This window comes from Mustela nivalis (genome assembly GCF_964662115.1).
Source record: "Mustela nivalis genome assembly, chromosome: 14".
Classification (NCBI taxonomy): domain Eukaryota; kingdom Metazoa; phylum Chordata; class Mammalia; order Carnivora; family Mustelidae; genus Mustela; species Mustela nivalis.
The window spans coordinates 47,106,792-47,134,693 of NC_139033.1; the positions used below are offsets into that span (position 1 = coordinate 47,106,792).

Below are 27,902 nucleotides of genomic sequence, written 5' to 3' on the forward strand. Positions count from 1 at the left end.
TTCACTGCACGATGAGTCAGAATTGAAATGCATGGTGTAACCCACGGACAACTGTTGCTGCCTGTCTCTGTTTGATCTTTGCTATGCTGATCCAGGAATGGATGCACTGGTCTACCACCTAGGAGGCCCATTGATATATTTCCATTCATCCCCAGGAGGAGATTGGGATGTGTCCAGCTAATCAAAACACAGAATAGGGAAAAGGGGATTGTTAGCAACCTGTTTTAAACAACAGAATCAGTTTCTCTCTGTGCGACATGGTCAACAGGCCCAATCCGCCACTTTTGGTATGCTGCAAAGGTCTCATGTGGCTGTTCTCCTCTGCCTGGGAACGTTTCCATGTACTCCCCATTATGTGGCTTTTCTCCCATTTGATATCATCCCCAGACTGAATCATGTGTTTTTGATCAGGCAAAGCTTCCCAGTGAACGGACAGTCCTTCCAAATATGATCTGTGTCCAAATGGACAGGGAACACGAAGCACCTTTTTTAAAAGCACAAAAGCAAAATGAGCACAGAGACATTGAGAACGTAATGAGACTCCGTTATAAACTACCTCAATCTAGTATGGATTGTATCATAAGTCCAATCTTTTCTCTTGAGGCAACAACAGGTTCATCCCTGACACAGGAGGTCAGGAGCCTGACACAAATGAAAACCTCTGGTCCTAGCGCTCCAGTCAGTTGCTCTGAATTCAAAGTATGGGGCTAAAACCATCCTATGACTAGTCATGCAAAAGGAACATAGAGTCTCATAACTGGCCTGAATGTAAAGGAAATGGGAGACAGAATGATACAGAAAACAGATGCCTCAGCCAGACTTCTAGAGCCTGAGCTATCAGTTTTTTCTTTCTTTCTTTCTTTCTTTCTTTTTTTCTTTTCTTTTTTTTTTTTTTTAATAGTGTGGTTTTGGGCAAGCCACTCAACCTCTCTGGGTATTGGTTTCTTTATAAATTAGAGCAAATTGTTACTGTCCTATCCATCTCCCAAACCAGTTATGAAGCACATAGAATTGCAGCATTTTAGAATTGATAATGACTTTGTTGAGTCTAACATTCTTCTGTGACAGATGAAATAATTGAGGTCCAGAGCTGCCAAGGCTGAAACAGTAGAATTAGAACTTTAGGAGGAACAGTGGGGACCATGATCATAATCACAGCCACATGGTGTGCTAGAAGTGACCTTAGGACAGACCTGGTACAATATGTTTATTTTATAATAAGAAAACTGAAGCCCAGAGATAGAGAGGAATTAAGGGATTCACGGGAGGACTGGGCTTGCCACTTGGGTGTTTAGATCTACTGTCATCTAGTCCAAGTGAGATGAACTAGGTACCAGGCTTTGGAGAAGTCCAAATTTTTATTTAAAGGTATATGAACATGTAAAAGGACTAAATAGTGGATGCGCATTTTAAACCTTGTAAATAATTTCCATAGGCATCTCACAAACCAGAACTTCAAAGCGAAGTCATGTCGTCCACTCTGGGCTTCCTGTAGGCTGTGGGCCAGTACATCTCAGATCTGGTGGAGGAGCAGGGAAGCTTCTGCCAGAGAAACCATCTCAGTGCTCTGGATGGTGTGCCAGTGTAGACATCACTGTCAGTATGATGGCAAAGAGCCTCAACTCGTGAAGTCTATCTGTGCCTCTTACGGGCTTCCCACTCAGCTGAAGTGCTATGGGAATGATGGCATGAGACCTTGTTTTGCAGGGAGCTTATAGCTCTGTGAGTGTGGGGGAACTGGGCCGGGGCACACAGGACAATGGGATGAGAACAAAGGCAGGTCTTGAAAGGTGCTGTCATGGAGGCAAAACTGCTAAAAGGACTTTGGAGTTGAATACAATAATTCTAAATGGTCTGTCATGGGAAGGCTCTGTAGTCGTATTTATGTTTACAATGAGTCTTGAAGACTGAGTAGATGGTAAGTAGGGCATGGAAGTAGATAAAGAAAAAGGCTAAACTAAAGATTCAAGAGGACCAAAGAATCAGAATATAATGTACCTCCCTGTGTCAAGGCTTTCCGGTAAACTATAGTTATTATAATACCATGGTATTAGTTAGGGCAGATGAAGGAGAAATGGATATAGAGCCAGAAACAGATGCTCTTCTTTTCTGGATTTCTGATCTTTGACAAAGGTGACCCTGAACAGTCACAGGGGAAGGAAGGATTGTCCCATACTTGGGAGTAGAGATAACTGATTACCCAAATGGAAAGAAAATTAAGTCAGATATTAGATCCCTACTTCATTCCCTGAACACACATCAATGTCAGATAAAGATCTCAATATGAAAAGCAAAACTCTTTTTTAAAAGGAAATGTCAGCAAAAATTAAGGTAGGTAGGATTTTTCAATATTGATATTTATATTAAATTTCAAAACTCTAATTTATCAAAAAATGTCATTAAGAAGATGATGCCATTAAAAGAAAATTTCTACTCAGAGAAGATATCTGCAACTCATAAAACCGTCAAAAAATTGATACTTAGCACATATATTTCTAAACTGGTAAAAATAAAAAAGAAGAACACAACCCAACAGAAAAGAAGACAAACATGAATATGCAGTTCACAAAAGAGGAAAAAAAAAATCACAATAAATGTGTAAGTAGAAGTTCAACTCTTACTATGAGGGAAATGCAGATTAAACTATAGTGAGATACAGTGTCTCACCCATGATATTTGCAATCATTTCACTGACAATTCCAAGTGTTGGCAAGGAAGCAGATCAATGGGATCGCTCATCTATTGTTAATGAGAGTGTAAACTAGCACCACTAATTTGGACAGCAATTTTCCCTAGATGAACACTCAGAGTGAGGTCAAGAATACACATATATGAATCACAGCATAGAGCAAAACTGGAGAAAACCCACAGTTCTGTCAGAGAAGACTGAGTAAATAAACCAGAATGGTCCTGCAACGGAATGATACAGAGCACTGTATGAATGAACTAAAGGATATGTACGGATCAACCTCACAAATTCAGCCCAGAGGTGATGGTTGGTTTGCTCAAGAACTGGAAATGGCAGGGTAATAGAACAAAAATATACTGAGCCGTGCTTCTGTAAAGAACCAGAGGGCATCATGTGCATGATGCAGTGTGAGCTGGGCTTCTCTACTTACCATCTGACTGCTGGACGCACAAAGAGTCATCACTAGAGAGCAGAGCCTCTGCCTTTTTTTCTCCATCTCTCTGGCACCAATCAGAGTTCCTGCTATGGAGTAAGTTCTCGATTATGTATTTTTAAGTGAATGAGTGAATGCCAAAACCAACCAATTCTACCTTTCTTTATAAGGATAAGCACAGAAAGATATAATAATATGCTCTTTGGAGTTGTTCTTACTACATTCATTTCCTGACCAGATGACTTTATCTATTTCTCAATCTCTCTGGATCTTCACAGAGTGAAACCATTACTGGATCCATCCTTTTGGCAACACTCCTGGGATTTGTCTCTTCCTTCTTGCATCCAGAATACCTGCTTGTCAAGACTCTTCTAGATCTTACCCTATATACCTCCTCATCTGGCTATTCATTGGTATCTTATATAATAAATTGGTTTTCATAAATACAGAACTTCCCTGAGTTCTGTGAGTTATTCTACTAGTGAATTACTGAGCCTGAAAAGATTGTTGGCAGCCCCAAATTTTTAAGCAGCCACAAATGCTTGGGGTTACCTGGGACCACACTGTGGTGAGCATCTGAAGTGGGAGCAGTCTTATGGGACTGAGCCTTTAACTTGTGGGGTCTCTACCAAATCTGGTTGAATAGATTCAGCCAGAACTGAAATGAATTGCTGGACACTGAGTTGGTGTCAGAGAGTGGATGTTGAAGAAGAGTATAGGGGTGAAGTAAAGTATCAACGAACTGGTCAGTGCATATTTATGTAGTAAAGAATATGTGTAGGACACTCTTCCAGGCATTACGGACATAATAAGTTTAACAACAACAACAACAACAATAACAACAAAGATAGTGAAAAATTTTGACTAGAGAATTACATAGAGGGCTCTAACATACGTCGACTCTTTTAATCCTGAGAACAAAATGGGAATATTATAGCTTATGGAATTTAGTGGACCAGCAAATTGTAGCTGTTTGTATGTGCAGATTTCATCATGAATGTCTGCTTTCTTAGGAGAGGAGAGCCTTATAGGATGAGCCGATCCCCACCCTGGGAACTATAGTTTCAGGATGCCTGAGGTCTCATAGAATCAGATATCGCTGTCACACAAAATCTGTTCTTGTCATCACCTCGCAAATTGTCCCTTCTGGATCCTCTGTGCAGTTTGTATAGAGATGACTTTATAGTTTTTTGATCTCATGATACCTGGAATTTCTCAGGCCTTTTGAATAACCAGAAGGAACCACAAGGCCATAACTGACTGGGTCAGGGACTTGGGAACCCTTTCAAAGGCCTCATAAAGGGGAGTGAGAATTCTTTCAGCAGAAATTAAATCATAGCATTTTATTTTTATCAGATACTTGCTATCATTTTCCCCCTCCCTTTGCTGCCATGAAAATTGAGAAACTGGGAATCCAATTACAAAGGCGAGATAAAAAGGAAAGATAGTAAAACATTTTAATTGGATGGAAGAGACGCTGAATTGTGTTCTCTTGCTCTGTGCTGCAAGTGCTCTGTGATGTCACAGGGCATCACTGGATACAGGGACAGTAAGGTGACACGAGGAAAACAGGAACAGCCATGGCAGTATTAGTATCAATAAGGGACCATCATCGCTGCATTCCAGCCCCCTAGCATTATTGATTTGCCCCTGACCCTTTGAACCAACATGCTGACAGTCAGAATGTAGCCCAAATAAGAAACACCCAGCTCTTCTGTGGGGCTCATTTCAGATGTAGATTCTCAGAGCAGGGAGAGCTGTTATTAAACAAATTTTGATAAATGAAGGTAGCTTTGCAGCAGGTTGTGGGGGTGGGTGTGGTGCTTCTCTTGGAGTTTGATCAGGGCTTTGCTTATGAGAAAAAGCAATAGAGGTTTCCCTGGGTGGCTCAGTTGGTTAAGCATCTGTCTCTAGTTTCAGCTGAGGTCATGATCTCTGGGTGGGGAGATTGAGCCCGCTTCGGGCTCCGCACTCAGCATGAGTCTACTTGAGATTTTCTTCCTTTTCCTTTGCCCCTCCCCACTCACTCTTTCTCTCTCCCTCTAAAATAAATAAATAAATCTTCTTAAAAAAGCAACAGAATCACAAAGGTTTTCAGCAGCACCAAAGGACAATCTGATAGGACTACTTTGAAGAAAAGTGGTAAAGTAACCTATGCTTGGGGGCACTACTCATCTGTGAGATTTATGTTCTATGTCCAGTTTTCTGACACTAACGACTGTCAGACTTGGCAACTCATCAGGGCTTTGGAGACCAGGGACATTCTGATCTCAAAGAAAGACTGATGAAAGGATGTTTCAATGGCCTTTGGCTACATAGAAAGGTTGGTAGATTGAGAGGTACCTGCTTTGATATGATATCAAGAAGTGGGTTTAGAAGTTCTTTCTCCCAAGGACAAAGTTTAAGCACTGGAACACACTGTCATGGGAAAGTGTCTGGAATTAGGATAAATTCTTGATTGCCTTTCCAATTCTGTTCATTGCTAAATCCTGCCCAGTTTGTCTCCTAAGCATGTCTCAAATAATTGCTTCTCTCCATCCTAATCATCAACACTCTGGTACAAACAGGCACCATTTTTCTACAGGACGTTTGCTAAATAACCTTCTCTCTGGCTCCCTGAATTGCTCTGACTGCTCTCAAAAGAGAGCATTTTCGCCAAAGCTATCTCAAAACATAAATCTGATCATGTCCTTTTGTTCACCAATTAAAACTCTACAGGGCCCAGCACGACTGGTCCTGTTCACTTCTCTGACCTTGACTTTAAACCACGCTCTCCCTCCTTAATCTCCTTCCTCGTCACATGACTTGCCATCTCTCTCTCTCTCTCTCTCCTTTGTGGAGGTGGGTCTCCCCGTTCTGTGTGTCCCCCACAATACTCTACCTCTGGTTCCCTCCTTCTTCTCCTTCATAGCTCAGCTAAGCCTCCTTTGTCCAGCAAGGTATCACCTGTTCACCCTTACCTCATAGTACCAGCAACTGCTTATGGCTGCATTCTTTTTAAAAAAATTTTTTTAAAGATTTTATTTATTCACTTATTTATTTGAGAGAAAGAACAAGTGAGCATGAGCAGGAAGGAAGGAGAGAGGGAGAGGGAGAAGCAGACTCCCTGCTGAGCAAGGAGCCCACTGTAGGACTTGATCCCAGAGCCCTAATATCATGACCTGAGTTGAAGGCAGATGCGTAACCAACTGAGCCCTGCAGGCACCCCCTTTTTTAAAAAATTAAAAAAAAAATGTCGGTTAGTACAGTCAATTCCCCTTATTCATGTTGAGTTAAAGAATAGCGAACTATTGTTTCTAAGGGAAATGCAGGGTAGGTTCCTATGACCCTCTGGTCACAGTTTTTGTCAATCAATGAATACATGATCTTGTTTTATAGGTGGTTCTGTCTAAAGACATTTTATTTAATATATAGTGCTGATTTCTTAACATGGATCTCTTAGACAACTGTACTGTTTGTTATTCCATCCTGAAGGAAGCTTATTTGCTTTCCTCATAAGGTGCATCACAGTTTTCTTGCACTGGAAAGTGCCTTGCACTCTAAAGTGCCTGTCCTCTAGACAGGACTTCAGCTCCATGCTTGGGACCATTTAAAACAGTAAATTCACCAACAAAAAGCACAAAAATGCAAAAAAAAAAAAATCTTGACACCAACTAAACCACAAAAAAGATACTTTTTACAGTATGAAAGAACTTAACAAATTATTCAAACTCAGCTGGGAAGAGCATGTCTGGTGACTCAAATTTTTGCTGCTCTGTACATGTCTGAAAGTCTTCAAAGGCATTGCAAGTATTGATTTGGGGGTTACAAATACATTTTAGCAAGCAGGCAAATTCACAAATATGAAATCGATACATGATGAGAATCAACTGTATTTTATACTCCACTAGATTATAAACTCTGTGAAGGTTGTTTGGTTCCTTTACGCTTTCCATTTGACTCAACAGTGCTTAACAGTGCCTAGAAAGTGGCAGGTACTCAATAAGTAGATGCTTGGTGGATGAATACATGTGAGAGATGACTGAGGCTGGATACTGGAAAAAAAAATTAGCAGTCTAGGTCAGTTATCTGTTCCTTTAAAGAAACAGCCTAGGAGTACCTGGGTGGCTCAATGGGTTAAACCTCTGCCTTCAGCTCAGGTCACGATCCGAGTCCTGTGATCAAGCCCCACATCAGGCTCCCTGCTCAGCAAAGAGCCTACTGCTCCCCATGCCTGCTGCTCCCCTTGCCTGTGCTCTTTCTCCCTCTGACAAATAAATAAACACAATCTTTAAAAAGAAATAGAAAGAAATAGCCTAACCTTCAACAATCCATCCTTGCGTTCTCTGTCTGAGGGGGAATTCTGAAATGGATGATGAGGAAGATGACTCAGAATAGTTTACCAGTATCACTATCAAAGTTTGTCATGGGGCTGTTTTACCTGAGATATAATCATTCATTGACTACACATATTTACATCATAGACCACTTAACAGGTTGCGAGAGTTGGTATCACTCAGATCCATGTTATGATTTTCCTAAAGTGACATGCATTAAAGGCCAACTCAAAGACTAGGACTTTTGGTATCTGACTTCCATACCAGTGCTTTCCCCATACCACAGGATCCCCTTTCAAACAAACAGTGGTTATGGCTTGTATTTTTATCAGTCTACCAATTACTACACAGGAAAAGCATTTCTAATTCAGAATCATTACCATCCAAGAGACCAAGAAAGTTGTATTCTAATTTTTACCACCTAACATAACAGCTTTAGGACCCAGAGCTCACAAATATACCTTAAATTATCTACATTGGTGGAACTTTTCCATCAGCTCTTCCACAAACAGTCCAAAGGATGCTAACCTGAACCTTAGTGAGGGTAGATATTCTACCCTCATAACCAGGATAACCAATTCTCTAATTTTTCAAGGATCTTCTTGCTTCATTTTACCTTCCATACACTCGGAATGAAAGTAGGGTAGATACTTATACCCACCTTCATTTGTGGATGGACAGGTCATGTGGTCTCCCACACACTTCCCAAGGCTACTAGGAAGAATGAGATAGCATATGGAAAAGCTTGCCACCAGCACAAAGTAGTTTCTCAAAAAATACCTGCTGATCTGTTGGCCCAGAAAAGTGACTGCCCAAAGTCACATAAGGAAAACAGAGAGGGAGTTAGTTTCTTTACCACTGTGTAATTGCTTCTGGATAAGCCAAAGTTTGGAGATGCAAAACACGATCCTGAAATGCTGCTCTAAGAATATAAGGCACCACCCTGGCGACAGATCAACAAGTCTGAGATAACAGTCAAAGGATAGTCAGAGGGATATTTCTTCCCAGATAGGCCCTGTGACCTACCAAATCACCCAGAGGAAACTTTGCTGTGCCCAGGTAAGCCAGAGGTGTCGGACAGACCCGACTTCACAGAATGCAGCTTTAATCATGTCTTCTCTGTCCTTTAATGCACTGAGCATAGCTAAGTTGATCATATGTCTTGGTTTGCCTAGGACAGAGCCAGTTAATATCTGTTGTTCTGGCATTATTAATATTTTTTATTAAAGTTTTTATTTATTTATTTGACAGAGAGAGAGAAAGAAAGCACAAGCAGGGGGAATGGCAGTCAGGGGGAGAGGGAGAAGCAGGCTTCCCACTGAGCAGAGAGAGGAGACTGATGTGAGGCTCAATCCCAGGACCCAGAGATCATGATCTGAGCTGAAGGCACACGCTTAACTAACTGAACTACCCAAGTACCCTGATTGTTTTGGCGTTATTATTAATACTGCCCATTTCTACTCTCCAGTTTTTTTTTTCTTTTTCTCACTCTTGATAAATTATATGATCACCTTACCCATAGGCTACACCATCAAACCTGCTCAGCCTGTAATCCAACACATCACCCATCTGCCAAAAACCTGTCCATACACCTGTTCTTTCCTTTCTTTTCGACATCTACTGGTCAGCTGATGGGCCTTCCACTGTCCACAATCCATGCCACATTCTTTTTCATCTGTTTATATTATCTGTAATTTGCTTCAAAATGCATTAGACATAGACCACATAATGGGTACATAGGTGTTAACTCTAATCTCTACTCTAAAGACTATTGATTAAAATTTGTAATTCCTTATTCAGGAATACACACTCCAGAGGTTAGTTAGCATTCAAAAGACTCTAGTCAGAAACCATAACTTTAGAGGCACTTAGTACAGGCCTTTAACTTTCTTTATTTCTGGTTATGACCAGTGGCTTTGTGAATTAGAATCATGGGTGGTAAAAACCATTTTTTTTTTCACTGACAGCTAGAAATGTGGGATTTTTTGCATTGTTTTCAGGCAGGCCTGCCCTTGCAAAAACAAAGGATAAGCAGTTAGTGAGGAAAAGAAGCAGCAGCCACCACAGAAGCAGCAGCAGCTTTGGAATGGTGTCCCTGGGGTTAGGAATCCAAATGGGTCCTGTGTCTTTGTTTATCAGACTAAAAGGTTACTGAAGTCCTGTCACTAGAACATTGCTCCATCTGTTTCAGTATGTTTTTGTACAAGGACAGAGGAACATGACCCGTGTTGTTCACGGCACAGGTTATGTGACTGTTTTCATACGTGCCTACAAATAAACTTGTTTGTGTATGGCAGAATTCAAGACTCCATGAAAGCCTGACTACCTTGTAAATTATAACATGGAAGCAAGTTACTAGTTAAACAGACCTATGAGCCTCTCCTACCTCTAACTTTGGAGGCTACTAGTACCTACCAAAAATCACTGAATACTTGGCATGGGTCGGTCTGCAAAGAGTTCCAGGCACTGTTGCATGTTTTTTTTCCTGACTATATTGCCTTGTCTTCCCATCCCCCATTCCAATTCATTTCTATCCTTCAAAGCCTAGTTCAAGTGCCCCTCATTAGTCAAAGGCCCTTCTGACGATTCTAGTCTTTTGGATTTCTGTTCTGAACTCTTATACCACTTAGAGCTACATATACAATCCAAGACATGCTTTTTTTTTTTTTTCTCCTATCATTATTATTTCTTCCTCTAGTTATTTTTGTATACACACTTTTTAAAAACTGTACTATAAACATTCTGGGTGTGGCAATGTCTTCTTCTCTTGGACAACTTTAATGCCTGACCCAAAGGTAAGCACGTATCTTAGGCTCAGTAAGTACTTGCTGACCAGTCAACCTACTTAAGGTTGACTTACTGAGCCCAACAAGCCTTGAGCCTCCATGTATTTGGACTGGAGGCAAGGTGGAGGCCAATTGAAGGATGCTGAATTCTGGGCTGTGGGTTTAGATTTGGTGATGGAGAAAACTGGGAGCTATCACAGGCAGTTATTGTTACATTTCCATGTGAAATATGGGGCCAAAGGAACAGTCCCAGAACATCTGTCCAGGGCAGGAGGCCAATGCATATCCTCCAGATGTTACTCAGGGATCTATGAATACACTCTTCCTGCTCTATTGGCAAGGAGGTAGCAGAGGGGAGGAGGCAAGATCCGGGGGGAAAACTGATGAAATGAAGAGACATTATAAGGCACACCTTCAGAGAGCAGTCGATTTATAGGTTCTGAATATTGCACTATAAATATCAGCATCTTAGAATCTCAGAGTGAGAAAGGGCCCTTAGAGATCATCTGGTCCAACCTCCTGCCCAATGCAGAATTATTAACTACGGCAGGCTGATGTTAATAAGGATCCCCTGCTGCTTCCTCTGGAAAGCTCCATTTTTCAACAGTCTCTTGCTCACCTTTATATCCGGTTAGGCTCCTGCCCAGAGGACATTCTCACAGTTCAAATACCTTTCTGTTTTCTTTTGGATTGGCTTCTTTTGCATCTGTTTTCCTTACCAATAAGGCGACACAAAAGCAGGCTGTCCAGGTGGTGCGTGTTGTACCTCCCTCACCACCCTCACTTTTCTCATTAATTGGTCCATTTTCAAAGCTGAAACTGGCAGGCACTTACTCCTTTAAGGTCTCTCTGTCCCTGCCAAAAACAGCCATGTTAAAAAACCTATTTTATGGCTAGGGTTTCCAAAGTTACAGCCTCTCTCATTCCAACCAGCTTGGCAAGAAGGAGGCCAAAACACAGATTAAGCCATTTTCTCCTCGTTATCGCCCCATTAAGCTTGCAAAGATGCTGTGGAAGCCCAGAGCTTCATCTACCTGTTCTGGCCAAGGAGCCAGGAGAGTTTAGCACCTTCCTCTGAAAAAAGCCATTTATTCAATGAGTCAGGGAGAGGCGCCTCCTCTTCTGGCAAGGAGAGGAAACCCTACAAGTAGAGTGCAGTAAATCCTTGGCTGCTCAGGGCCCTTGGAGAATTCTGGTGAGGCCAGTGTTCCAGGTAGCTTAGGATGACTTCTTTAGACTTTAAAATTCAGAATAATTCCAGTTATTCTGAAAGAAGTTTCTACAAAGTATTCTCTGTATTTCCCCGTCTTCTTAAATAGAGTATCCTAACCATGCCCTGGTCCCTTCTGACTGTTCAGTGTTGTCTGTATTGACACCAATTCTACTGGCTTCAGTGAATCATATGTGTTGTGCAATACTGGTGGTCACATTCAGAATGCAAAAAGCTTTAGATTCTTATAGTCTGAATACAATAGCTCTTAAGCCTCCTTCCTCTACTGCTATCAATGAATCTGCTTTCAATAGAATATCCTCAAAAGAATGTCTAATTCATATACACAACAACATGCATGAATCTCAGAATAATTTTGCTGAGTGCCAAAAAGCCAGACCCCCCCCCCCCAAGAGTCCACATGGTATGATTCTGCTTATATAAAACTCTACAGAATACAAAGTAATCTATAGTGACCAAAAGAAAATCAGTGGTTGCCTGGAGCGGAGGGGCAGGGTTACAAAGGGAAATAAGGTAACCTTCAGGGGTGAAGGGTATATTCCTGGTCTTGATGGTGGTGGTGGTTTCAAGAGTGTAAGTATTTGTCAAAACTTGGCAAACTGTGTACTTTAAATAAGTATCATTTATTTTACGTTAGTCATACCTCAAAGAAGGTATTTTAAATAAGTAAGTAAATAGGTGAATAAATAATAAATAAGAGCCATCCACTTATGCACTCGAATTCTTGTGGGAGCACTCAGGAATGGAGGCATGAGGCGAGTACTTTGCAGGAAGAGAGAGGCAGAGGGAGGCAGGTGGAACACGGCTCTCAGAGCAGATCTCTCCTCAGCTAGCAGCAGGGCAGAGAAGCACCTGCTCTGTGCGTGGAGCTCACCACTTCCTGAGTGTGGCCTCTGCCACAGGCATGCTCTTGGCACTTCATGGGGATTAACTCACTTACTCCTCACCAGGAGCCCGAGACATAGAGGTGCAAATTTTATTTTACTACTTTACAGATAAGAGAGATGAAGGCAAAGTGGGTTCTGGATATGAGAGATCATCTAAAACAGATATCCGAAAGATGGTTTCCAAAGTTCTAGGAGTTTACAGACTAAGATAACTCATGAAGGTAGTAGGTACATTTCTGTGGCATTGTGACCAAAACGCTTAACGACTTTATTTCTTATTCGTTAGTAGGTGTAATGGGAATTTAGTAACTGCCACTATAGTAAAAAAGTTGTAAGAAGTTTAAAAACAAAAACAAACCAATAATATATGGGGCAGTCCTCAAGGCCATAGAATACGTGGCTAATACATGTCATTCCCCAAATATCACCCATGCTCCCTAGTTCTATTAGCTAGTGTTTAAACATAATTAATAAAGGATTAACAAAATATTCTCATCCAATAGGCCAAAACAAAATCCAATTGCTATTTGGATTCCTAATATGCAGATTTACATTTACAATAAAAGGCGATGACTGGGATTCCATTTTTATATTAGCTCTTCCATTGTACTACTGATTACATACAAATCCTGAAGCAAACAATTCAGCAGTGGCCAGGCTTCAAGGGACAGAAGCAAAGGAAGAGAATGCCGAATAAGCCAGAAATACTTTTTACCTTAAATTACTAGTTCTTGTAAGAAGAAACTCCAACTAATGTCAGAACCTGTTATGTATCTTCATAGTGTATCATATACCACTAGGTGTAATAAACTATACATAGCTCTCAATTTAAAATCAGGCTCAGTCAATCTCACAGACACTTTCATCAAGTTAAAGAATCATTACAAATATTATTATGAGTAAGTGTCAGTGCTGCATGAGCTAGTATGTATCTCAGCCTGGCACTCAATAAATACATATTAAATTAATGAGTGGAGTTCAAGATCCTGTTGCTCAGAATGAGGACAACCAGTCAAACATCACAGTTTTTTCCTTTTTAACAAGGCGCATTATGGACTGATGGGCTGTGAGTTTTTACCTCTTTGTACATGCCATTGTAGTGCTCCTCGTGAGACTTCAATAAAGATTCATGGCTTAACTGACTGCAATTTACTGACTCCGCGATTTTTCTCAGGACCAGTGCTGGGACAGGTCCTCTGTTATTTTCTGTGTATATTCTAGAATATAAATTACACTGCCAATACAAAATAAACGACATTAAACCATGCATTGAATTCTAAGGAAATGCCCTAAAAATGCCTTTCACATAGCCCCTCCTTGCATTCTGCCTCATTTCCGGCTACTTCTTTCCTACTGCAGAGACTCTACATTCACTCTTAGAGATGTTCAGTCACTGGGTCTATTGCATGATGTAGCCACTACTACAAATAAGGCTTATATTATTTTTTTGCCTCTCTATCTAAATATTTTCATCTCTCAGTTCCAGACCACTCTGCTTGATCCTCTGAGAAGGCAAATAATTTCTTCTGTCAATGGATATGATTCCCCAGAAGATACTGATGCATTTGGGAGTATAGTTTGGCCAGCGAAGGAGATAACCTGAAACCACAAACCGCCCTAAACACTCTATTATTAACAAAGAGAAAAAGGCCGAATTGAGTTGGAGAAAAGCCTTGCTGAATGATAAATTGCCAGACCCTGTGTAGCTCAGGAGGTTTCACCCCAGCTGCATTTTTATGAATTCTTGAGGAAAGAACTTTGAAATGGAAAGTCTAATAGTCAGGATTTGAATGGCTGCATTTGCTCCGTAAGTGGCCTGAGTCTTGAGAAACATGGCTGAGAAATTCACCCTGTACATCTCCCCACTCCTGACCCTTTAGGCTGCTCTCCTCACGCAAAATCACATCATTCAAATTGCTGCCAGTACTTTTATTCCAGTTTAAGCTGTGGATTTAGGGTAATAGCCATAATTCCAGAAACTTCTCTGGAAGCAAGCAGTTGTTATTCTGGTTAAAGGCTCTGACTCAACCTTGCTATTTTTTATAACTGTTTGGGTTTTTTATTCTCCTTGAGTTATGGCTTCCTATTTGTTTTATTTCCTCCCTCCTACTACCTTGGAAGCCTCTTGAGAGAAGTTTCTACAGTATCCATCCAGGTCCTTGATCATTAGTGGACACTTATTATACCTTTGAAACATGGAATTGACTGTCAAGGGGAAGCCTAGCAGGATGAAAACAAAGTGACCGTACCGGTTGATTACAATGTTATAGCTGCCCTTAACTTTAGAGGAAACATTTTAGAAGCAGGGAGAGAGTACAGTAGGTTTCCAAGCGGCAAGGATTTACCTTCTCTAGATAGCTACGTACTTCAGACCACCCAGCTACCACACATGGGCACAAATGATGTGTGTCACTGTTAACCCTACCCACCATCAATAGAGAGGAAGGTCCAAATACAGGCTGAGCCCCGATGATTAGAAGAGTTCAAATCATACTTATAGATAAAGGATATGGTGTCTAGGATGCGCTTTAAAATATTCCAGAAAAACAAAGATTTTGTTTGTTTTTGTATTTTTGGTGGGGGGGGGGAAAGAGATAAAACAAGAATTAACAATGTTGATAATTACTCAAAGTTAAGTGATGGCACATGAGGTATATATACTATTCTATTTTTGTGTATATTTGAAAGATTAAGTAACTTTTAAAAAATTAGGTAAAAAGTAAGACAAAAGTGAGAGGCGCCCTTAGAAACTGTCCAAGCAAGAGAAGAAGAGCTTTCTTCTGTCTATTAGAATTTTTATGTCATTTTAAAATGATATTGTGGATATTACAAGAAACTTCACTTTGAGTTTTATTTCATGAGGGCCCCAAGTCTGAGAACACAGAGAGTTAGGTGTCCATATATTCTAAAGAGAGGTGCTAGAATCTCTATACAATAGTTGCAGGTAAGGTGGCTATTATGGATCAAGTTGTGTCCTCCAAAAAGGTAGGTTGAAGTTCTAATACCAGGTACCTATGGATCTCATCCTATTTAGAAATAAATTCTTTGCAGATGTACTCAAGTGAAGAAGAGAGCATGTTGGACTAAGGTGAACTCTAGGATTTGAATGGCTGCATTTGCCATTGACCGGTGTCCTTACGAGAAGAGATGACACACAGAAACACACACAGAGGGAAAAAAGCCATGCAAAGACAAGGCAGAAATCAGAGGGATGCATCTGCAAGTCAAGGAATGTTAAGGGTTGCTGGCAACCATCAGAAGCTAGGAGAGGCATAGAATAGATTCTCCCTCAGAGTGTCCAGAAGGAGCCAAGTCTGCTGATACCTTGGTTTCAGACTTCTATTCTCCAGTACTGTGGAAGAATGGATTTCTGTTGTTTTGAGCCACCCAGTTTGTGGTAATTTGCTACTTCAGCTCTAGGAAACTAATTCAGTGGCCAAACATTGGTTCTGTTGCTCATAGCTCATTATTCTTTCTTCTTCCATCATGTAATATGGGGACTTGGAGACAGCTGGGGAGAATGCATCTCTACAGAGAGTTTCCAGGAAGTATGGCTCTTTCTGCTCAACTCTTCATATTCAACCAAGTCAAGGAGCTTCCAGAAAACTGTTGGGAAGCTTGACCTGTGTCTCTGGATTCTGAAGGATTCAGAACCTAGTGCCTGATTCCCATGTGAAGATGTCCAACAGCAGCAGCCTGTGGTAATTGAAGAATGGTGAGGACTGTGCTGGCTTCCAAGTATTTCCTGTGGGCTACAAGAAAGGCCAATGGATTCTGCAGAAGTGGCTAGGCATATGCCCTTTTGAAAGGATACTGCTCAAGAACTGAGGGAGCCACAGCAGAAAGATTCAACATGAGGTTTGCCACCAGCAGCTTGAAGTAGAAGGGAGATTCAAAAGTTGTTCAGACAGAGGAGGCATCAGAGTACTTTGAAACCATTAAGGGTTGGACCTTAGGAAGTAGAAGATTGACAAAAAACCCACAAAAGTGCCCCATGAGAGAAGGTTCACCTAACACAAAATGAGCCCAATATGGTAGAAGGAGAAAACTTGCTACTAAAAGTTGTGCTTTTTTCCTCAAGTTTTCTTTTCTCTTGGGGTATGGAGTGTAGAAAAACAAATTCTATCAAGAAGAAGGTCAGAAAGAGGAAAGATATCACACTCCATCCCTCCCCATCCCCTGCCTTTCTGAGCTCGCGTGATGTGGAGCTTTTTGCCACTGTTGACCTAACAATCCAATACCTCAAAATGAGACTGTCTGTTGATATCTAAAAATGACTTGGAAAACTAGGGGCTCTGTGACATCACCAAAGATAGAGAGAGCCAGTGGCAGGTAGAAATTAAATTTGTTTCTTTCTTACACCCTACTCCAGCCAGCTTATCCAATAAACCAGTAATACTTGCTAGTTTCACCATCTCTAAAGTAGTATAAGCTACCTAACGGTAAGAGCTATGTAATATATGCCTTTAATTACTTCATACAAATATCTAACAGAATCTTGAACACAAAATATCTAGCAATAATTTTAGCTAGTTAAACACTCCTTAAATCCCTTGGGTTTTATGATTAGCACAATACCTGTAATTCATATACTTTTTGAAAATGTATAAAGTACTTCCGTATTTGTGGATGTGTGCTGTGTGTAATTTCATCTTCTCAACAATCATGTAAGTTCAGGAAGGCAGACATTAGCCCCAAACATCTAGTTCAAGAAATGAAGATTCACCTTCTCTAGCTAGTGAATGGTGGTGAAAGACTCCAGTCATGGTCTTCTAATTTCAAAGCCAATGCTCTTTTTCTCCAACACAAGGTTTCCTATAAATTGAGAGTAGTTTGGGGAGGAAGGATCTTGGGTTCTGAGAATTAGTGGCAAATGATGACTCTGGGTGGCAAGGGAAAGATGTGCCTGGTCACATCACACCCAAGACTTCATCTGTACGTACCGAGCTTGAAAAGAATATATGCATGCTCATTCATGAAGTTCATACCAATGTTCTCATGTCCTACTTGGGGTGGTTGGACATCTTGCCTTCTCCTATAAATCCCCCTCACTCAAAGACAGGAGCCATGGCTAACAATCCATCTCCACCCCTTTTCAGATCCTGGCAGCCGTGCACCATCATCATTCATGCACAGAAATGTTTTCCCAGCCTCCCTTTAGAAGACCATGTGCTCTGAAATGCAGCTTCAAGCCTAGTAATAGATTTTCCCCAAGCCACCCATACTCTTTTGTCTGTGACCAATTGCACAATTTCAAATCCAGCTGGCTTGGCTTAGGGGTGTGGTTGGAAGCCAAAAAAGAGTTTGTCTTAATGCAGCACAAACACAGAGTCACAATCATGGCTTTGGCTTCCCTAGTCCCTTGCTTGACCCCACTGAGTGAACTGACTATGACATCACCCCTGTTTACTTTCAAGGTCTCAGTGCCTACCCAAAGATTCATCAACCAACCTGGTTCTGACCCAACTTCAGTCCCTGGAGTCCAAAGATATTTATTTCTTTGAACCTCAGTTTCTGCATTTGTAGAATATGATAGTCATTTCATTTTGCAGAACTGTTATGAAGATTTAAGGAGATTATATATGTAAAGCACTTGTCACTGTGCCTGCACAGAGTATAACTTCAATAAACAGTGACAATAATAATAATAATATTAAAAAGAAGTCATAATTTTTACTTATTATATTGCAAACCATAATAGCTTGAAATCTGAACTGGCCACCTTCTTAGTTGGGTTAGTTTTCTTTGGCTCCATGCAAATTTAATGAGGTAGTGGATCACATGTCCCATTCTATTAACTTTTTTTCCAAATCAACATCATTACTAGTTGAACACTGTGCTGGGCACTGTGGGAATTTCAAAGAAGAGGAAGACACACTTCTAGACTTGTAGGAACCATGAATCTCACAGAAGAGTTAAGGCATACACATATTAAGCTACTGGATGGCAATATAGCCTAGTGACAGTTTAGCAAAGTTAGAAAATGCCTTTCTTTCCAATCTCACTGAAACTCGTCCCTTCTTAGAAATTCCTCCAGCTGTCAATCATCAGCTTTGGCCCCCAGTGCCCAAACATGTTTCTAAATGGAAGCTATGTTGGAGCATGTTTTTTTCTATTAGTACAAGCAGCTGTCATGTACAAATTGATGGTTATCTGAAGATCTATTAGGGAGAGGAAGGTGGTCACCTTGATGTCACCAGAATATATATATATATATGCACACATAGAATCCCCACATTCAACCTCTTTGAAATGAACTTGCTCATTATATTATAAAAAATACATAATTGTGTGGACAATTTCTCCATCATAATCTGCTCTATAATTCAGAAAAAATTCTACCTTGCCAAAGGAAATAAGATGTTGGCAATCAACATGTCTCCTCAAACCTTGTCAAAGAGCCATAACTGTTACAAAATAAACAAATAGATCATCAAAACATTCCTTTTCCCTTTCCCCCTTGCTCTCTCTGTCTCTGTCTCTCTCTGTCTCTTTGTCTCTTATTTTTTTTTTCCACTTTGAATGCTCTATTGGATTGTAGAAGATTTCACAGTTTTCTCCAGCTCTGGAAAAATCGTTAGGCCCTTCTGCTGGTCGGCTTTGGAAACATTTGGAACAAATTATCTCTACTTTTGGAATCTGAATAAAGGAATGTGAGCCTCACTAGAGAAATGTGAAATCTAGGGTGGGATTCGCGAAATGGTTTAAGGTTTGCTTTTGCACACATACTTTTTTTTAGTTTGTTTGGGTTTGGAACATAGTACAAGAAAAATAACAGGACTTGCAATGTGCTTTCCATAATTCCTTTGCTTTTCATAAAACCCACTGGCCCCTCCCCCAGTGCTCCATCATCACCCTCAGTAGCTTCCCAGCTTGAATGTCAAGCATGTGCTTCTTACATAACATGAAATCCACCAGTTAAGGTAAGGTGAAAGGAAGGAGCTTTTTCTAGGGATTTTCTTAACTCAATCTCACGTATACCTTTTGTTATGCTACCAACTTCATGATGTCCAAATACCCCTCCAAGAAGTTGACAAAGTCCCCGAGGAAGTTATTGAAACTTCATGAATATCAATATTGAGTTGTGTTATCTGAGCACCAAAGTAGCTATATCAGAGCATAACTTCAGTGCAACTCAAGCTATTTAGGTTCTGACGGAGCTGATTTCAGTCCTATACCGCTTTCAAGACTTTGGTCATCTTTTCTGCCCAGGTGCTGTGGTTGGTATTTGGTGATACCAAGAAGGAGGACCTAAGAGGTTGAGAGATAACATAGACATCTTCCTGGGCCACAGGTGCTTCTAAGACATTCTTCTTGGTGTTTCTAGACTACACTCCCTTCCTGCTCTGCAGGCATAGCACCTTCAGGAAGAGAGGGCACTCAGTTTCACAGAGGAGGCCAACATCAGGGAATAGAGGACTCCAGCACCTCAGCTTCAGAAGGGGGAAATCCTTATGGAACATTTTCCCCCCCTTTGTTTTTCATGTTGCGAAGAGAGCTATAGTGACCACACCTGTTTAATCTTCTAAACAGTCTATTTTCAACATTCTCTTCAGTTATTCCTGGACAAATAAGACATTTGTCAAATCATGTCTTCATTTTTAGTTCAGAAAAAATGTAGACACTCCAATACTTCTACGGTTTATAAAGCCTATTCAGAGGTTCCCTAAGACCTCGTCAAACCTCAGCAGTTCTTTCCCTCAACCCTACACAATGGCTTAGTTAGTAAATATGTATCCCATTCAACCAATGATAAGATGGAAGTGCCTGGGTTAGGTTCACCCACTGCTGAATGGAAAAGCACACATGGCCTATACAACATCATATTACGCAGCCTTAAAAAAGAATGAAATTCTTTTTTTTTTTAAGATTTTATTTATTTATTTGTGAGAGAGAGAGAAGCAGACTCCCTGCCTTGAAAACATTGTGCTAAGTGAAATAAGCCAGACACAAGGACTAATATTGTATAATTTCCCTTACATGAGGTACCTATAAGAGGAAAATTCATAGAGACAGAAAATAGAATAAAGGCTACCAGGGAATGAGGAAGGGGAGAAAGAGTAAATGAAAAGTTACTGTCTAATGAGTACAGAGTTTCCATTTGGGTTGATGGGAAAGTTCTGGAAATGGATGGTGGTAATGGTGGCATAACACTGTGAATGTACTTAATGTCATGGAACTGTACACTTAAAATGCTTAAATTGGTCAATTTAATGTTACATATATTTTATCACAATAAGAAAACAAAGTTTTGGGACTAAACTAAAGGTTTGCAGACTCTTATTACTGGAAAGAGAGCCTAATAACATTCTTTGGGGTAAAGAGATACGTTATGGCTGCTACCAAGTAGGTAGAATCGCTCATAATAGAAAACTGTGGTGCACAGAACCTTACTCGAATCAGGGACATTTTGGACAGAGCATCTGTTATTAAGAGTAGGACTAGGTAGCCCTCCATTGCCTTCTCCCATCAGGAATTTTCTAATGAGGTTTCCTGCATCCTAGACAGAAACCAAGGTTAGGAAATATGCAGAGCCTGTCTTAGGTCTGCTTATCCATCTACAGCATGAAAAGAGGTGAGCCCAGAAGAAAGGTCTGCCTTCACTTCTTAGCACTTGAGCTCTGGAAGCATCATACCTAGAGCTCTATCTACTCTTTCACACCGTAACCCAGCCCACTAGTAAATGGGACCAAAAAAGGGCTATGGTTCTGAGCAACGCAATGGGTCCCTCCCATCCAAGAGTGCAAAGGGATCAGATGAGATTACTAGAAAGGTGTTTGACAGAGAGGCAGAGGGCCTGGGAGAAACGCTTTTGCTCCTCTCTCCAACATAGTTCATTTGCTGCCCAGAGTCCTTTCTCTTGTTCCTGAGTGCTTTCCCATATATTTTAGATTATTGATGATATGAGCCCCCAAATCAATGGAGTGCTCCTGCGGTTTGGGGAAGGTGTAAAGAATCTGAAAATGAAGTGGCACCAAGAAAAAGAGGATAACCATTATTCATGAGAATCAGAACCACCTCTTGGGACGGCAGAGTAAAACCTGTGAAGAGCATGTATTCAGGTAGAAATGCTTCTAACAGAAAAGTGTGGTTCTGGGAACTTTACTCACATCAGGTATACTCTGGACAGAGCATTTCTTAACATTTTTCCTGCTGGTGTCAAGAAGCACAAAACAGTTTAAAATAAAGAGCGTCATCTTGGAATTCCCTCCTTTGATTTGGAAAGATGGTAGCAAAGTGTGAAAGAAAGGCCATCCAACTAAGTGTCAGGAGGCTGGGGCTGGAACACAGACTCTGCCACTCTGTGTGCCTCTGGGTCAATCATGTCCGCTTTATTCCTCAACTTCTCCACTGGACAAATGACAAACTGGTTTAGAGCAGTGGTGTAAACTGGCGCATGCTTTGGAGTGTGTTCTAAGAAGTATTTATGTGAGGATTCTCCTCCCTACTTAGTGATTCAGACTCTGTATATGTATGTGTGTGTTGGGAGAGTAAAGCAGTAAGTGGGGAGTTGGGAGGGTGGCGCACACACACAGGCTTTCAAAACAGTTCCTCTGATGATTCAATATGCACCCCTGGTTGTCATCTATTGATCAAAATTATAGCGAAGGTCACTTGCAGTTCTAATATTCCTAAGATTTTATAAAAACAAAGACTAAATACCTACTAAAAACCATCAAACGTAGTTTTTACAAAGATCATATGAGAAAATAATGCATATGAATGTCCTAGAATATGGTACTATACAAATGTAAGCAATTATTAGGGTTCCCATAATTTTGTGTATTATTCAAGTGGTTCATCAAATATGACCAAACCCTCTTAGATTAGAAATTCTGCAATGATAAGTCTAGGGAATAGGATCTACACTTGGCACTTTTGCTTGAGTTTTTCCTAGGGAGAGCATTTCCCAAAATAATAATATTCCTGCTTGTTTTCTGATAATGTGAATGCACGTAAGTCGAAACAGGATAGCCCCAGATATATGCCCATTTCCTAGTAAAGGTAAGCCATGGAAAACATGGATCTATCTAAAATCTACCCATTTTTCTCAGCTCAGATGCTGTGTCTCCTGAAGATTTCTGGTCTTACTAAAGAGATGTGTGTTGTTTTATTGTCACCACACTATCCCTAGAAGCTGATAGCTGTCCTTGTGTCCTGGCTTCTAGAATGACCCTTAAGGTAGAGTTTGTTAGTATGCCACAAAGTTTCTTAGCCTAGAAACTTTCATTTCCATTGAGCTAATGAGAGTGCTGTCACCTAAATTTTCATTGTTTTAAGAGCAAGTGGAGGCTGACAGTTTCCTTTCAAGCTTGAATGATGAAGAGAAAACATCCCACAGCCTCATCTGGTTGGCTTGCTGCGAGGTAATGAGCCCTGTGTAGCACCCATCTCTGCTAGACTGGGATGACCTTATGTCTGGTAATGCATCAGGGAAGAGTGAAAAACGGACTGCGGGTCCCGCCAACAATTCCCCCAGGACGTGCTGAATGTGCCAAACGGTTTAGTAAATAGATCTCAAGTTACTGTGTTGAAACCTATTCCAACGTATTGCAACACAGAATGTCTCAATCTAAAGGTCATGCTTTACTTTGTGAAGACCCTGTAAGAAGGAGACAAGGGGATGGCTGGACAGGGAATGAATGGAGGTGAGAGTCAGGAGACAGAATATTCGTAACATTTAAAAACAAATTTCAAAACCTTCCCTAACTGCATCCTATTCCTAGCCCAGACAAAGACTTGTTGCCAGCCTTTGTTCCAAGACTTGCTGGAGTTTCTTGGGGTAGGGTAACAGTACGGTATGGGTGGGGGTAGGGGAAGCTGGCCTATGTCCTACAAAGAGCATACCATGACAGTGTGAAGCTAGGATGGAGTTCAAAGGGCTCAACTTTCCTGATGGCTGCTTCTGCTGCTTCTTTTTCTCCTCCTTCTCCTCCTCCTTCTTTTTTCTCTTCTCTTCCCTCCTTTCCTTTTCTTCCTTCCTTCCTTCCTTCCTTCCTTCCCTTGGCTGTTTTTTCCTTTCCTGACTTCTTGCTTTCTTAGCTTTTGGAGTTCTTTGGGGGAAGAATAAAAGAGGACTTAGATATATGAATCTTGCTTAAAATAACTGCTGGACATTGCCTGGGTGCAGAGAAGAGTAAAAAGATTGGAAAGAACTTGGATCAAATCTGGCATTGTAAGTACATGTAAGCAGTGGCTGCCTCCATACTGAGGTTTGAAAAATGCCTGGGGAAGGGACATCTTGCTTCCACCATTATTGGCTTTTATTACTGAAGATCTTAAACAAAGTGTTTACTTTGATTCAGTGGATACCTGTTGAACAGCTATTGTGTTCTTAGTGATGTATGGTATCAAAAAGTCAATACCCACTTCCAAGAAGCTCACTCCCTTTTGAGTGATGGGCTTATGCCCCACTACCCCCACATGTGCTTACATTGCTTTTCTGTGTTTTCAAATTATAATTTCTCTTTCACATTTTCTCTTTTTGCCTCCTTCCCATTGCCATTAAACTTGAAATCTCCAGAGCATGCGTTTTATACAGAGTGCTGAACATATCCCTGAGAACAACAGTGAAAACGGGAAAAAACCCTACCTATATTTTCCAGTGTCTATTAGTGCAAGAGCCCAAGAATCCATGAGGTGAAAAGGGGAGGTCAGGCTACATCCTGGTGTTTGGAACTTGTCTTGGCAAACAAGTTCATGGAGAAGAGAACCTTAATTTATTTGAGTGGCTACAGAGCAACATCACTCTGAAGAATGAAGTATCTGGATGCTATGGTGGCATCTCCAGTCCTCAGAACACACTAACTCAATGACATTAGCTTGAATCTTATTAAATTGCTGATATCTGACTGCTTTGACCTACAAAAATGACAATTTTCTAAGGTTCAGTCTAATACAAAGCAGAATTTGGAAAAGCCCATGATGGAAGCAAACACGATCACAAGAAGGAAAGAGAAGCATATGGTTAGATTTAGGAACTTATACTTCTTGAAACTCTATTTCTGGCTATCGACTGAAAATAGCTCTCTAAATTCTTATGTTAAAACCTGATTCCCTGTGAGGGTATTAAGAGGTGGGGTCTTTGGGAAATGATCTTGAAGGTGGAGCCCATGTGAATGGAAGCAGTCCCTTTATAGAACAGACCTCAGAGAGTTCCTTTCACCTAGTGAGGGCATAGTAAAAGACAGCTATCTATGAACCAGGGAGCAGGCTTTCTCCAGATACTCTACCTGCCAGTGCCTCCATGATCCTGGATTTCCCAGCTTCCAGAACTGCGAGAAATAAATTTATCATTTGCAAGCCATCCAGTTTGTTTTGTTACAGCAGCCCAAATGGACTAGAACACCTCTCTTCTTCCCTTTGGCATTCTCAAACTTATTACATCTCTATGCGTAAATACTTTTAAGGGGGAATGCAGCTGGCTGACAGCAAGGCTCTAACACAAGGGGTGGTTTCGAGGGGAGAGGCTTGACCTAAAGAACAGGACGAAGTCACCAGGAAATTGAGTGGACATCACAAAATAGCGAAATTTGTTACTTTGTAGTTCTGTTAACAATCAGTTCACTAAGGTTATTGTTCCAACAGTCTCAAAGTGTTTGCATTAGCTAGAAGGCATTAAGGAACATATACAGTATTTATGCAAAAAATCACAGCTTGGTTGCCATCACAATTTGTTTACTCCATAAAAATAGTCTTGTGAGGTCCACAAGTTCTGAATTACACACCTCAAGACCACTCTGCATTAAGATGCAGCCAGGTGGTGTTTTTATTTGTTTTTTCTATATTTATGTTAAGCAAGATCAAAAGAAAATTGACTCAACTTGGCATTCATCCCTTTTGTCTAATTTTGTGTTTCAAAAGAATTACTAAAAATAAGTGTGTGTGATCTCCAATTTATCGGTTCAAGTATTGGGGATAACTGGTTATGCTGAACGATTTTTAAGTTTTGCTTCAAGTCCACGAGCTTCAGGTTCTCTGATATAGTAGAAAAAGCCCTAAACTGGAAGTCAGGGTTCCAAGCTAGTCCTGCAAAAAAATACTTGTGTGATCTTGAGAAGTAAACAAGACACATCTGTTCATCCATGATAGGAGAAGACTGGACCACATATCCCATTCTAGTTCAACCCAATGTTCCTTGAAAGGCTGAAAGAGAAAGAGGAGACTTCCCTAATTACAAGTGGGAAAAGAGAAAGAGGTTAATCAGAAAATGACATTTTCTGACCTGAAATGTTATGAATCCTACCTGAAAGATCAAACAAATACGTAACATCTATCAGACTGGTTGTATTCACCTGGACGGGAAATTCCATGTCAGAGTGTATTACCGAAGTCCTATTCTTTTTTTTTTTTTTTTTTTTTTTTTTTAAAGATTTTATTTATTTATTTGACAAAGAGAGTTCACAGTAGACAGATAGGCAGGCAGAGAGAGAGAGAGGGAAGCAGGCTCCCTGCTAAGCAGAGATCCCGATGCGGGACTCGATCCCAGGACCCTGAGATCATGACCTGAGCCGAAGGCAGCGGCTTAACCCACTGAGCCACCCAGGCGCCCATCGAAGTCCTATTCTATCTTTCTGTGTCGACTGATATTTTTAGCCAATTGTTGATAGGCCAGCCCTTAGAAATGTTTAAGCCCTCAATTAGTGTACACTATTATTCCTTAGTTGGAAATAAGAGCTGATGTTCTGAATTGATAGTCTTTCCAAATGGCTAGAATCTCTAAGCTCTAGGTTCTAACCAACCTAACCTAACTAACATGTATCTAGCACGAAATTAGATCATTTGTCTCATCTATGAATGTAAGGTGTGACAATCCCAACAAGGAGGACCTTTTTGAAGCTAGATAAAATTAATACGATAAAAATATTTCCCACTCATTCCTACCTTGAGCTGTTCCAGAGTAAGTCCTGGAGAACAGACTGTTCTTTTTCTTTTTTTTTTTTTTAAATCAAAATCATCTAAACTTAATTTTAAATATGTGTTCTTCCATCAAAAACATCACACATAGATCAGAATGACACTCCTTATCTCATCTTGTTTCTCTCCCACCATGTCTGCTCCTCATCCTCAACCACAAAACAAACCAACACAAAGCAAAAAAGTCAGACTGGCTAAGTTTTCAATGACTCAATTGATAGGGCATTATAGAATCAGTCAGAGAGAAGATGCTGAAATCTCTCCACCTTCCTGCTGCCTGGTGCCCTTTGGGAGTCTCTCCAAATGTCCCTTTGCTCTCTGCAGCAGCTCTAAAAATAGAGGATGACTGCTCGGTACAGGTGTTGTTTGTGAAAATGTTCTTCTTGCATTTAGCCTGCCTAGCTTAGTGATTAGTGCTCTGCAGACACTCAGCATCCCCTGGACTCTGCTGTGTCAGCTTTTCTTTATAATAGTGAGGGAGCTGGAGGATAATTCTGGGACTGCTGTTTATAGGGACTCTCTTTCTCCCTCAGAACAGAGAGCAGGCTTTCTTCCTTTCTCAGCCCACCATTAAGAACATGCTCCAGAACAGCCTGGAGGGATTCTCAAGATGAGTCTGCAACGACAGTGCCCCCCAGAATGTACTAGTTTTTTCAAATGCATCTATTTTCTACACAAAACTGGCACACATGGGTAGGGGATAAAAAACAAGGAGGCTAAAAATGTAGTGTGTTCCTTGTGGACCTTGCAATAATTATATTCATAAAATCACAAGACAATACCTTATGATGGAAACTCAGAGCTCATCCGGTCCTGGGGTTGTTAAGCCTTAGTAGGCTTCACGTTCTTACCACATAAGTTGGTTTCAAGTGCTGGGTTTCATGTCCATTCTTAATACTCTGATTCAGTAGGTCTTGGGGAAGCCTAGGGATCTGGCTTTCCAGATGTACATCCAGATGATGTGGATGCCATTGGTCCTCAAACAAAACAGTGAGAATGACTTCTCTGGATAATTCTTTTATGTAAGATAAGGAAAGTGAGATGCAGAACGTGGAAGCAACTCTTTAATTAGGGCTGCAACTAGAACTCCGATTCACTGTCTCCTTACCCAGAATTCTTTCCATAGGAAATCATATGGTTTCCACATGTGCAAGCCCATGAATATTGATGATGCAACATTCATGCAGATGCTGCTGAGGTCAAAGTTCAAAAGGCATCTTTGAATGAGAAGGCTATTACCCACCGCCCTGCCATTCACTGTTAGTGAATGGGGGAGGAGGTATAGCCTTATGCCCTAGCCATTAAATTTTGGTGGTTGCTTGGACCAGCCATGACATCTCTCTAAGCTTTGAATTTCAAAACTAGTATAACCAACTAACCTTCCCTACCTGATGATGGTAATTAAGGTGACATGGCTGTGTCCTTGACTGAAAACTCAGGTGAAAGTCTAGATCCCTCCTGCCAGACTCAAAAGATCCAGTGCCAGAATCACTGGACTACAAATGAGGGTAAGCCTGATGCACGGCCAGAGATCAGCAGCGCTGGTTTGTGATTGACAAGGAAGTAGGAAGACACTCTTTCCAAAAAACACAAACCATGGTGACTATGGAAAATTTCTCCACCAGGTTTGTCATGTCTTTGGA

At 40.8% G+C, this 27,902-nt stretch overlaps 1 protein-coding gene and 1 long non-coding RNA gene across 4 annotated transcripts in view; one reads left to right on the forward strand and one right to left on the reverse strand.

Annotated features, from left to right (window-relative positions):
* The window catches only part of SLC14A2 (solute carrier family 14 member 2), a 414,760-nt gene that overhangs the window by 292,398 nt on the left and 94,460 nt on the right, over window positions 1-27,902 (reverse strand). The gene's annotated exons all lie outside the window — the stretch shown is intronic.
* LOC309847832 overlaps window positions 1-27,902 on the forward strand; it is a 64,374-nt gene that overhangs the window by 11,569 nt on the left and 24,903 nt on the right. The window contains exon 3 of one of the 3 annotated variants that reach the window (XR_014302660.1): window positions 23,867-24,614. The exons of 1 other annotated variant lie outside the window; for it this stretch is intronic. This is a non-coding gene — a long non-coding RNA (uncharacterized lncRNA). Of the gene's footprint in view, window positions 1-3,400; window positions 3,469-23,866; window positions 24,615-27,902 lie in introns of those variants that run through there. One more of the 3 variants, XR_014302661.1, reaches the window with a different exon arrangement.